General features: G+C 41.6%; 1 protein-coding gene across 1 annotated transcript in view; it reads right to left on the bottom strand.

Annotated features, from left to right (window-relative positions):
• Positions 1–3551: 3551 nt before the first annotated feature.
• Positions 3552–12854, bottom strand: part of NCMAP (non-compact myelin associated protein) — a 610040-nt gene continuing 600737 nt past the window's right edge. The window contains exon 5 of the transcript XR_011560306.1: positions 3552–3567. The gene's annotated coding sequence lies outside the window, so the exon portion shown is untranslated. The remainder of the gene's footprint in view (positions 3568–12854) is intronic.

Genomic DNA, 12854 nt, shown 5'->3' with positions numbered 1-12854 from the left:
TACATCCCTGTCATGTACAGTATTGTGAATCAGACACTTGCTTCCTTGGGCTCAGGATAAAATACCTTCCACAACATTAGTTGTTGTCTAAATGCAATATTTTTCAACCTTAGGAGTTTCACGTTGCGTGGACTTCACCTCCCAGAATTCCCTATGGGCTGGGGAATTCTGAGAACTGAAGTCCACACATCTTTAAGTTGCCGAGGTTGAAAAACAATGGTCTAAAGCTAGCTTTATAGTCTAAGGCTTAGACCAGGGGTGTCATGATGTCACAGAAGCATCACATGACTTCCCCCCCCTTCGCTAAACTAGGTGTGGGCATTACCAGTGTGTGACACATTTATTTATTTATTTATTTATTTATTTATTTATTTATTTATTTATTTATTTATTTATTTATTTATTTATTTATTTATTCCAATACAAATTGAAAGTTAAAGAGAATAAAAACGTGTAGTAGTAAATATCAGGGAAGGGATAGAAGAAGAGATATCAGAATAGAATACATCAATGAAGAGTAGAGGAAGGATATATGAATGGGAGAAAAGATATATAAAATATAGGAGAGACAATTGGACAGGGGACGGAAGGCACACTAGTGCACTTATGCTCGCCCCTTACTGACCTCTAAGGAATCTGGAGAAGTCAACTGTGGAAAGTCTAAGGGAAAAATGTTGGGGGTTGCGGGTTGACACCACGGAGTCTGGTAATGAGTTCCACACTTCAACAACTCAATTGCTAATAATTATTATTAATTGGCCAGGAGATTGACAGCCCTAGCTTAGACCATTGGTTTTCAACCGTGGCAACTTAAAGGCAGTGCTTAAATACTTAAATAAGTATTTAAGAGCCACAGTGGTACAGTGGTTAGAGTGCAGTACTGCAGGTTACTTCTGCTGATCAACGGCTGCCAGCAGTTTTGCAGATCGAATCCCACCAGGCTCAAGGTTGTTGACTCAGCCTTCCATCCTTTCGAGGTGGGTAAACTGAGGACCCAGATTGTTGGGGGCAATATATGCTGGCTCTGTAAAGAGGGCTGTAAAGCACTGTGTAACAATATATATTTCTAAATGCTATAATGCTATTGCTACTTGCACTTGGCATTATAATTATAATTGTAATGCTATTGCATTTGGCATTAAAATGTGAATTCTGAGAATTTAAATCCACGCATGTCGAAGCTGCTGAGATTGAGAAATACCACTTTAGGATAGTGTTTTGGATTTTATTTTAGCTACATTGTATGAATTCAACCATGGTAATTGATAAGACATGGTTTACACCTTGTGGCAATATATAAATGCATCAAGCTATGTGAATCATGTGGCAGAACTGTGACAAGAAGGGTAGTAAAATGAGGCAAAATAAGTATCTTACTTAACAACAGAAATATGGCTCTCAATTGTGACTGTAACTTGAGGGCTCCTGTACATTATTTGGGGTTTATGTTATGGGGTTTGTGCAATACTGCTAAGATTAGGGCAACTGGTTGAGATTGCAGAAATCTGATTTCCTATCAGAGAACAGGCGAGAGATTTAGAAACCTCCCAAGTTTTTGCTCCCATCTAGTGGTAACCGTAGTTATAATTTTTCAAAGCCCAGAGACATAAAATCATTTGATTGGGAAGCTAGAAGTACCTGACTAATGTGTTTAGCAGAAATTAACTTGGTTAGAGTAGTACTTTATTGAAAATGAAAGGGTACTAAAGATCAAAATCAATTCCTTGACAGCCAAATTACTGCAAGGATGGCTTTAAATTTCATCTAAATAACCTTAAAACGATAATCCTAATTGCATTATATCCAGGTCCCTGATCATATAGTTCAGATGATGATAAAAATGTTTGCACTGGGAGGTAGATAAGAAAGCCAGGAGGGGACATCTGAAGGATTCCAAAGAAATGTTTTATTCATTGATAGAGGTCTTCTACTTAGATGCTGCCCAAATTGGTGTCCTACACAGCAGCCTGTAGGACATTATTGCCTGCTTGATAAATCATAGTTCAACAAAACCAAGGTTTATTGGGTGATACAGGTATTTATTTATTTATTTACTTACTTACCTACCTACCTACCTACCTACCTACCTATCTATCTATCTATCTATCTATCTATCTATCTATCTATCTATCTATCTATTTATTGGATTTGTATGCCGCCCCTCTCCGCAGACTCGGGGGGTTAACAACAGCAATAAAACAGTATATAACAAAATCCAATACTAAAAACAGTTAAAAGCCCATTATATAAAAACCAATCATACATACAAACATACCATGCATAAAATTGTAAAGGCCTAGGGGGAAAGAGTATCTCAATTCCCCCATGCCTGGCAGCAGAGGTGGGTTTTAAGCAACTTTCGAAAGGCAAGGAGGGTGGGGGCAATTCTAATCTCTGGGGGGAGTTGGTTCCAGAGGGCTGGGGCCGCCACAGAGAAGGCAGTTTATGGGGTAATTCTTGTATAGGCTCTGTGCCAATCTAAGAAGGCATTTTCAAAAGAAGAAGAGAATAAACTTGCAGAATTAAAAGTGTCCACAAAATTTAGAAAATCTCAGAGCTCAACTTCATTGAATACACAGGGTCACACAAGATGCATCCTTAGCTGGGTTTAAGAGTTTGGCAATGCTTTGCCACTTTCCAAAGATGAACTCTTGGATATTTAGCAACTGGTCAAATCTATGAAATCTTCATTAAGGGATAAATTTGATATATAGTCTTTATAAAGATAAAGCTTTACACTGGGTTTATGTGAAGCATTCTTGTTGCTAAGATGCTGGATGCAAATCTTTGAAACACTGTAGTTTCCATGTTCAATTGCATTTACTTAAAAAGACCCCCCCCCAAATGAATGAGAACCAATAGAAAGCTGGTTGACCTTAAGTCAGAAGTGGGCAACTGTGGCAACTTTACGACCTGTGGACTTCAACTCCCAGAATTCCTAAGCCAACATGGTGGGCTCAGGAATTCTGGGAGTTGAAGTCCATAGGTCATTAAATTGCTGACTCCTGCCCTCAGTATAGGTGGGCTCACATGTGTTGCCTCTGTTTTCAACTGTTTCAGAAATAATATCCATCCTCTGTCTTAAAGAAGGAAAATTCAACCTGCCGGATTCCCATGGAGCTCTCCCTGGTCCTGTTTCCTGTTGGTTTCTGTGCCAAATAGCTTCTGATCAGTTTTGTCTTTCCCCCTTGTCGCTTCTCTGGCTTGGAGTCATGCCTTGCTCTTTTTTTGGATCTGATTGAAAAAACCCATCAGCCATCTTCTGTTTCTACTGCCAGACACAGCTCACACATCCCAATTAGCCACAACATGTTTTGCTGCTCTGGACTTTTACTGCTCAAAAGCAGCAAGGTGAATTTATAAACCATGGTTTATTGCAGGGGTCCCCAAGCTTGGCAACTGGACTTCAACTCCCAGAATTCTCCAGCCAGCTAAATCTATTGCCTTGAGTGGGAAATTAGACTAGAAGATCTCCAAGATCCCTTCCGGCCCTGTGATTCTATGGCAGAGGTCTTCAAACCTGGCAACTTTAAGACTTGTGGGCTTCAACTTCCAGAATTCTCCAGCCTGCCAAAAATTATGACCCCAGTAGTGGTGAGTTGCCTGTGAAATTTAATTTTGCTATATCTGAAAAATGCCAACCATTTTATGGGATTTGAAAAGAAAGCTAATATTGATAGTTATTCAAAGGTAAGACATGGTGGAACTTTGCCTCTTTGGCCTCTTGGGTCTCATGTTCCAGAAACTGCTTGCATTCAAATTGAGGGGGGGGGAAGGGGGTGAACAGAAAGTACTTTTATGGCTGATAGTAGAAGTGTCTGTTGTCCTTTGAGTAATTTCCCCGTGGACTGATCTAACAGGATGAGGTTAGCTTGTGAGTTTCTCCCTTCTCCGCCCAGGTGCATTCATGCTCTGCTCTGTTTCTTGAAAATGCAAAACCACATGATTTATTTTACTGTCTCGGGTGATGCAGTCTGGACATGGGGAGTGGACAGGCTGCAGGAAAAGCTTGCATTTTAGCTGCCACAAAACTGAACATTTTTAACCTAACGATTGCCCCATTTGCATGTCTTCCCAACATTATGTCAAAACACACTCCGAACGTCAATAAAGGATGCCAAGACAGCTGGGTGCCTGGAGCTCGCTTTCAGCCAGCTTTGTGAAAAACATGAATTGATGATGGTGGTTTGCCAACAGAGGAAAAGCTGGCTCAGCTTTCTCCAAACTAGCACCCTGTGTTGATGCTGGGGTGTCATTCCAAACTTTCCTATTATGGGAAATATTTTCTTCCTGGTCCATCAGAGGGAAGTTGCTGAATTTTGGAATGCTGGTTTAGCTTTGTTTGTTTGTCAAACATGTACAAGATAGCAGATAAAGGTATAAACATAAACATAAGCAAAGTAAGTACAGATAAATGGGGACAATAGGACAGTAATAGGACGGTAGGCATGATGGTGCGCTTATGCATACCCCCCTTAGGAATGGAGTGAGGTTGACAGTAGATAGACTAAGTTTTGGGGGGTTGGGGAAGAAGCCACAGAGTCAGGTAGTGCATTCCAGGCATTGATCACACTGTTGCTGAAGTCATATTTTCTGCAGTCGAGTTTGCAGTGGTTTACTATCTGTTGTGTGCTCGTGTATTGTTGAGATTGAAGCTGAAGTAGTCATTGATAGCTGAAACTCTGCAAATTCATGACAAGAGTTAGGAACATCGGATTGATGGCCTTCCATTGTGGCTTAGGAGCTTGCGGTTGGGTTCAAATATTGTATTAAGTCAGTTTGGGTGAGAGTATTGTGTGAACTTAGTTATTGTGCTTTTTAAACTATGAGGGAAGCCCACCAATTGTTATCTTTTATATGGAGGGGGATAGGAGTTAGTGTGCCTTACAAATCCATCCCATTCGGTTAGTTAAGAAGTCAGTACTCTGTTGATCCCGGAACGGGTGAAAAATATCCAATCTGTAGTGGCTTCACAGCTGCAGAAAGGGCTACTGTAGTCCTCAATATATTTCCACAATTGAACCCAAAATTTATGTTCCTAAGCAAGACAGTTAAGTATATCAAAAAGTGGCTGGGAAGTTTATAAACAGTGATTACTGGACCCCGGAACATCCAGCTCTCATAAATATGAGTCATTTGCGAAGTGGTCTGAATTTATATCTCCTAACCATGGGGACCCCTTCATAGATTACTGCCTTGTTGTGGCAAAGGGGCTTGCGTAGCTCAATGAAGCTATGAGTTGTGCCCTGCAAGGCCACCCAAGGCGGATGTGTCATAGCAGAGGGCTCTGACAAAATGTGATCCACTGGAGAAGGAAATGGCAACACTCCTAAGTGAGAAAAGTGGTCATAAGTCACTTTTTTCCACTGCTTGGAATGGTCACCAGTTGAACTGCTGAGAACTATCTGTATAAGGTTCTGAAACAGTCTATTAGTGTTCTATCCATTTTATGTCCATCATAGTTTCAGACGCTGAGATCAGAGTGACACAACAGGACCGTTTGTTATCTTTAAATCCTTAAATAACTTGCAAGGGTAAAGCATTTACAGTGGTTCCTCTACTTAAGAACTTAATTCGTTCTGTGACCAGGTTCCTAGGTAGAAAAGTTTGTAAGTAGAAGCAATTTTTCCCCTAGGAATCAATGTAAAAGTAAATAATGCGTGCAAACCCATTGGGAAAGAAATAAAAGCTCGGAATTTGGGTGGGAGGAGGAGGAGGAAGAAGAGGACAATGACAGTCGCTGCCGAAAGAAGAAGGTGAGGTGAGGGGAATCAAAAAAATCCAAAACTTTTAAGGCTTAAAAAAAAGAAAGAGGGACTCTGAGGCGGCAAGGAGGAGCATGCGCCTCCCATACACCTGGTGCGAGCCTGCCTCCCATACATTGCGCCAGAGAGAGAAACCCCGGGGGAATGGCAGGAAACTGGCCGGGGGCCTTTGTGCCGCTCTCAAATTTCCTGGGAAATTTTTTCCGGACTCGGGTTCTTAAGTAGAAAATGGTTCTTAAAAAGAGGCAATTTTTTTTGAACACACGGTTCTTATCTAGAAAACTTCTTAAGCAGAGGCATTCTTAGGTAAAGGTACCACTGTATCTCTAAACACACGCACACAATGTACGATATTTTTAGATTTTGAGAATGTCCCTAATATAGGGCAGCACCCGCAGTGGGTTGCTACCAGTACAGATAAGGGCACCATACCAGTAGTCAGAGTTGAGCTGTGCACGCAGCTTCGTGTCTCCGGTGTGCGGGCGAGCATGTCCGAGCGAAATTTTGCTTCTGCGCATGCACAGGAAGCAAAATCTCGTGAGGGGACGTGCGCACATATGAGATTTTTGGCATTTTTCTTCCTGTGCATACGCAGAAGCAAAATCTCACTCGGACGCACACGGGAACACGCCAGACATGTAAAGCTGCATGCGCAGCAAACTGGTAGTGATGGGAGCAGCAACCTTCGCCTGGCCAGAATGTCCTGATTTTACAAATGACGGCTCTTTAGCAAGGGAACAGGTTTGTCTGAGTGTGGTATCTGTGGCAGGTTAGGAGACAAAGGGTTGCGCTATTGAGTGATGGCCTCTTAATTTTATTAAATTAAATTTTCTACCCTGGCTTCTTTTGACTCAGTTCATTAAAACAACCAGTTTTCAACGAGGGGTTCATTTGCTAACATCGATTCCTTTAATCGCATTTGACTGTATACCTAGGTTTCTCCACTTTCTTTAATGGACATTCCCATTTATAAATCTTATTCCACTAGAGTAATACTTCCACAGATGATTATATAGGAGCAAGACAGAAAGAATAAGTATCTTATACCAGATTAACTCCATCGGCATCATTATTGATGGCCAATAGATTACTGTGTAGACATCTATTCTGTGTTCTTTCCCAACCAGGTCAATCACAATGTTAGTACTCATACAGTGGTACCTCTACATACGAACTTAATTCGTTCCGTGACCAGGTTCTTAAGTAGGAAAGTTTGTAAGTAGAAGCAATTTTTCCCATAGGAATCAATGTAAAAGCAAATAATGTGTGCGATTGGGGAAACCACAGAGAGGGTGGAGGCCCTGTTTCTTCCCAGGAGATTCCTAGAGAGGCCCCATAGAGGCTTCTCCCTGCCTTTTCCAGTTACAGTTTTGGAGGCTCGGGTTTGTCAGTGGTTCTTGAGAAGAGGCAAAAAAACCCGGTTCTTATCTAGAAAAGTTCGCAAGTAGAGGTGTTTGTAGGCAGAGGTACCATTGTATTTGTAATGTGGGCCAGGATCACATTTAACCTTAGTTAATAGGCTTAACTGGTTATTAGGACCTGATTAATTGGACCAGATAAGTCAGATAGTTTGTAGCTTACATCAGGGTGGGTTCTAACTTGCATCGCTGCCGATTCGCTTCCTCTCGGGCTATGTGGATATGTCTTGTGGGTGCATGGGTGTTTTGTGTACATGTGCATACTCAGTGCTGAAAAACCCCAAAAGAGAAAAACAACCATGTGAACAGTGCCAGAAACTCGGCTTCTGTTCATGCTCAAAAGAAATAAATAAATAAAATTAAAATAATAATATATTTAAAAAAAAAAAAAAAAGCCCAAAACAAGATGGCAACCGCATGCACAGTGATGGAAACTCAGCTTCTGCACATGCTTAGAAGAAAAAAAATCAAGTAATTTAAAGAAAAGATGGCACCTATGGACCAACACCACCTGAACCCGTTCCGTGACATCATCGATATTGAGCCTTGGTGGTGCAGTGGTTAGAGTGCAGTACTGCAAGCTACTTCTGCTGATCACCGGCTGCCAGCAGTTTGGCAGATCAAATCTCAGTAGGCTCAAGGTTGACTCAGCCTTCCATCCTTCTGAGGTGGGTAAAACGAGGACCCAGATTGTTAGGGGCAAGATGCTTAGAGAGGGCTGTAAAGCACTGTGAAGTGGTATATAAGTGGTATATAAATGCTAAATGCTACTGTAAACCGCTTAGAGGGCTGTAAAGCACTGTGAAGTGGTATATAAGTGGTATATAAATGCTAAATGCTACTGTAAACCGCTTAGAGAGGGCTGTAAAGCACTGTGAAGTGGTATATAAGTGGTATATAAATGCTAAATGCTACTGTAAACCGCTTAGAGAGGGCTGTAAAGCACTGTGAAGTGGTATATAAGTGGTATATAAATGCTAAATGCTACTGTAAACCGCTTAGAGAGGGATGTAAAGCACTGTGAAGTGGTATATAAGTGGTATATAAATGCTAAATGCTACTGTAAACCGCTTAGAGAGGGCTGTAAAGCACTGTGAAGTGGTATATAAGTCTGCGGAGAGGGGCGGCATATAAATCCAATAAATCTAATCTAATCTATATAAATGCTAAATGCTACTGTCATCAGTGGGTCACAACAGGTTCAGATGAATCGGTCCAAACTGGGAGGAACCTACCTCTGGCTTACATTGTACAAACCCAGAGTGTTTGGTTAGTTTAAGGTGAGGACCAAGCAAATGTTAATGTTGAGTTAATTATGTTGTGTGAATGGTCCCATTGAACTAAAATATTTCTTGGAGATCGCTTAATGTGATTGTTTGCTCTCAGTGCTGGATTGACACAACAGGACCATTTATTATCTTTAAATCCTTAAATAATTTGCAAGGGTAAAGCATTTACAGTGGTTTCTTTACTGAAGAACTTAATTCGTTCCGTGACCAGGTTCCTAGGTAGATTTCTTGGAGATTGCTTAATGTGATTGTTTACTCTCAGTGCTGGATTTTCACTGCAGGCAGCATCTACAGCATCCTCACAATGTTCGGCCAGCCTCTGCTTAAAGATGCTCAATGAGGCAGAGCCCCTCACCTCCTGAAGCTCTGATTGATTGATTGATTTAGTCAGGATAACTAGATAACAGGTAGAAATATAAACATGAATATGAACACAGTAAATACAAGGTAGGAATAAATGAGGACAGGAGGACGGGGACAATAAGGCACACTGGTGCACTTATGCACCCCCCTTTACAGACCTCTTAGGAATCGGGTGAAGTCCACAGTAGACAGTCTAAGGTTAAAGTTTTTTGGGGGGGAGGGTTTGATGAAGTAACAATGGAGTCAGGCATTGACCACTCTGTTGCTGAAGTCGTATTTTTTCCAATCGAGTCTGGAGTGGTTTACCTTGACTTTGTATCTATTGTGTGCTTGTGTATTATTGCAGTTGAAGCTGAAGTAGTCATTTATTATTTATTTATTTGTTTGTTTGTTTGTTTGTTTATTTGTTTATTTGTTTAGCCCAATACATAATACACATTGAAGAGAAAGATATGTAATAATATAAGTAAAGAAAAAAATAGAAGAAAAGATATAAAAGTATAGGTGAACATATTTGAAAGGAAAAAAAGATAAATGAGATAAGGAGAGACAATTGGACAGGGGACGGAAGGCACACTGGTGCACTTATGCACGCCCCTTACTGACCTCTAAGGAACCTGGAGAGGTCAATCGTGGAGAGTCTAAGGGAAAAATGTTTGGGGTTAGGGGTTGACACTACTGAGTCAGGTAATGAGTTCCACCCTTCGACAACTCGGTTCCTGAAGTCATATTTTTTACAGTCACGTTTGGAGCGGTTAATATTAAGTTTGAATCTGTTGCGTGCTCTTGCGTTGTTGCGATTGAAGCAGAAATAGTCATTGACAGGTAGAACGTTGCAGCATATGATCCTGTGGGCAATACTTAGATTGTGTTTTAGGCGACGTACCGCGCTTACATCAGACCGTTGGTAGTGGAGTTGTAGGTTTTCCAAGCCCATAATTTTAAGCCTGGTGGCACAAGGTATTTTGTCGTGAATGGAAAAGTACTCTTCTCGTGAAATACCTCTGGATCTTTAAAAAGTGGGTTAGTTTTGAGATACCTGTAAATTAGGGGAAGGAACCAGGCCCTATGTCATTTAGTCACGACCGGCACCTTGAAACACTTACATTAAATTATCTGTTCATTTTTCATAGCGGCTGAAATCCTCCATCGCATTGAAGTAGCTTAGTAGTTTAATTGAAGGCCTGAAACATGTTTTAGCTTTCTATTTTTTGATGGAGGTGGTGATTGTGAGCTAGCTAGCGGGCTTCACAAATGCAGCCCATTTCGTTAGCTAATGAGTCAGGGCTCTGCTGATCCTGGAGTGAGTTAAAAAATACGCGAAGGCAATTTGGGATGCATCCCAACTGCAGAAAAGGGCTGTAAAAGTCACTATCTTATCAGCCACCTCCATCAACCGAGTAGGAGAAATGAAAAATCTGGCTAAAATACAAATGTCTTTAAAAAGAGAAAAGAGGAAGACAGAAAGCCCTGCACCCCTCCCTTCCCCTCCGCCCCTGCCATCGTTAAAAAACGTCCAAGCACATTTCTTAGAAAACGGTTGGTGCCATTCATAGAAGCAACGGGGAACTTGCAGCTCTGGTTTCCTTCCGGGGACGGTAAGGAGGAAGCATCCAAAACAAAAGTGAGGGAAACATCTCAGAACAACAAAAAGAAAAACTCCTTCGGAGCGAATACACAATGAGGGTTTTAGTGGGTATATTTATATACACATAGTAAAATACATGATGAAGGTTATAGAGGAGATACTCATAGCAAAATATATCTAAGAAAGAATAGAAGAGAAGATATAGTAATAGAACATATCAATGAAAGAATAGAAGAAGAGATATAGGAATAGAAGAAAGGTATAGGAGATATAGGTATAGTTCCCCAAGCAGAGTTTTAGGCAGGGATGGATTCCTATTACTGCTGTTACTGGTGCATTGTGTGCGCAGCTTTGGTTGTCTTGTGTGCACGTATGTGCATGCCAGTGTATTTTTGCTTGCGGCGCCAGTGTGCCTTCCGTACCCTGTCCAATTGTCTCTCCTTTATCTCATGTATCTTTTCTTCCTTTCATATATCTTCTCCTCTATTTTTATATCGTTTCTTCTATCCTTTTCTTTATATATATTACTACATGTCTATTCTCCTCAGTATGTATTGTGTATTGGACAAAATAAATTAAAATATATATATATTGAAACACTCTCAAAAGGATTCTCTGGTACAAGCAATGTTGAAATTGCACCCCACTTGGAAGATTGCTTCGCCCTAAAATGTAGCTGCTTGCACCACCAGTGTGCCTGTGTCTATGTACGTGTGCATCCTGGAGAGAGGGAAAAGAAACTGTAATCAATTGGTCAAAACACCATCAAATCAAAGACGAAAGTTTGGGGAAAACTTTCAACTGGAAAAACCAGTGTGGATCCTCTCCTTGACTTAATCTAAAGCCGACTCTGGTTTCCCCAAAGTGTATCTTTGACCAGAAGGACATCAAAAGAAATCCCTGAACAACCCCCGTCCCCCCTGATTTTCTCCCATCTTTTCTTTTCTCTGAAAAATAATTAGCGGTTTTAAAGAAAGCCTCCTGCCCTCTTTTATTGGCACAATAATTATATAAGATATCTGGACGACTATTTACCAACTTCCCCATAATCATCAATCATTTTCTTCTTTCAGAAGAAAAGCAAGAGGGAGATAAGCTAACCTCAAGAAACTGCTAATGCACCCAGCAATTTAATGGCGGAGTCGGTGGGGAGGGTGGGCTGGAGAGGAAAGGAGGGTATTTTTTTCCCTCCTTTCTCTTCTTTAGCTCCATTACTATGAAATTCATAATAACATCAATAATTAAAGGTAAAATTAGATTTAATATTTTATGCTGGCGACATACAATTTACACTCTTCCCGAGAATTCAAAAGGTCACGTCTAATATAAATGAGTGGTGTGTATGTGTGTGATGGTTAGGTGCTCACTCGGGGTGAAATGAGACATAATTGGTTAAACACACACATGCAGACCCAGACAAAACAGCCCTGGGGAGGCCCATTTAGGATATTAAAGAAATGGCTTTGCATGAAGTCAGATCTTTGTTATGTGGTTTACACGGTGCCTGCTTTGTTCTCCTTGACTACTCAAGCTAATTAACAGCAACAACAATGAAATCACAATGAGCAAAGCCTACAAAAATTCATATTAAAGCCCTGGCAATCAACGATCGAAGACCACGGGAGACATACCGTAAGCCTCCTGGATTCTCTTCTAAAGAAAAGGGATTGAGAGTGGAATCGTGCCCAGCGTTCGAGGAATGTCCTTCCATAGTTCGGGAACAGTGGAGGAGAGGATTCACGTGCCTTAAGCAGGCAGGGGCGGGAATGGTTTGATAATCTAGAGCAGTGATGGCAAACCTATGGCATGGGTGCCACAGGTGGCACGCGGAGCCATATCTGCTGGCACGGGAACTATTGCCCTAGCTCAGTTCCAATGTGCATGAGTGTGCATGCCAGCTGATTTTTGGCTCTCTCAAAGGCTCTGGGAGGGCGTTTTTTGCTTCCAGAGAGCCTCCGTGGGGATGAGGGAGGGCATTTTATCCTCCGCCGGCTCCATTGAAGTCTTTGGAGCCTGGGGAGGGTGAAACATGAGCCCACTGGGCCCACCAGAAGTTGGAAAACAAGCTGTTTCCAGCCTCCAGAGGGCCTCTGTTGAGTGGGGGAAGCTGTTTTTGCCCTCCCTGAATTATAGGTGTGGGCACTCGCACATGCATGATAGCCCGCACACACACACTCTTTCAGCACCCGAGTGAAAAATGATTCGCCATCACTGACCTAGAGGGTTTTCAGAAGGACTTTTTCTGCAGATGAACATCTAGAGCAGGGGTCTCCAACATTGGCAACGTTAAGCCTGGAGGACTTCAACTCTCAGAATTCTGGGAGTTGAAGTCCTACAGGCTTAAAGTTGCCAAGGTTGGAGACCCCTAATCGAGAGATTTTGATCCCAAGACAGACAGGCAGCCTGCCAGATAATCAGGCCTGAAGCTTTT

Source organism: Erythrolamprus reginae, chromosome 11 (genome assembly GCF_031021105.1).
Source record: "Erythrolamprus reginae isolate rEryReg1 chromosome 11, rEryReg1.hap1, whole genome shotgun sequence".
Lineage (NCBI taxonomy): Eukaryota > Metazoa > Chordata > Lepidosauria > Squamata > Dipsadidae > Erythrolamprus > Erythrolamprus reginae.
The sequence above is the reverse complement of the archived record's forward strand: the minus strand, read 5'-3'. Positions and strand labels throughout refer to the sequence as shown.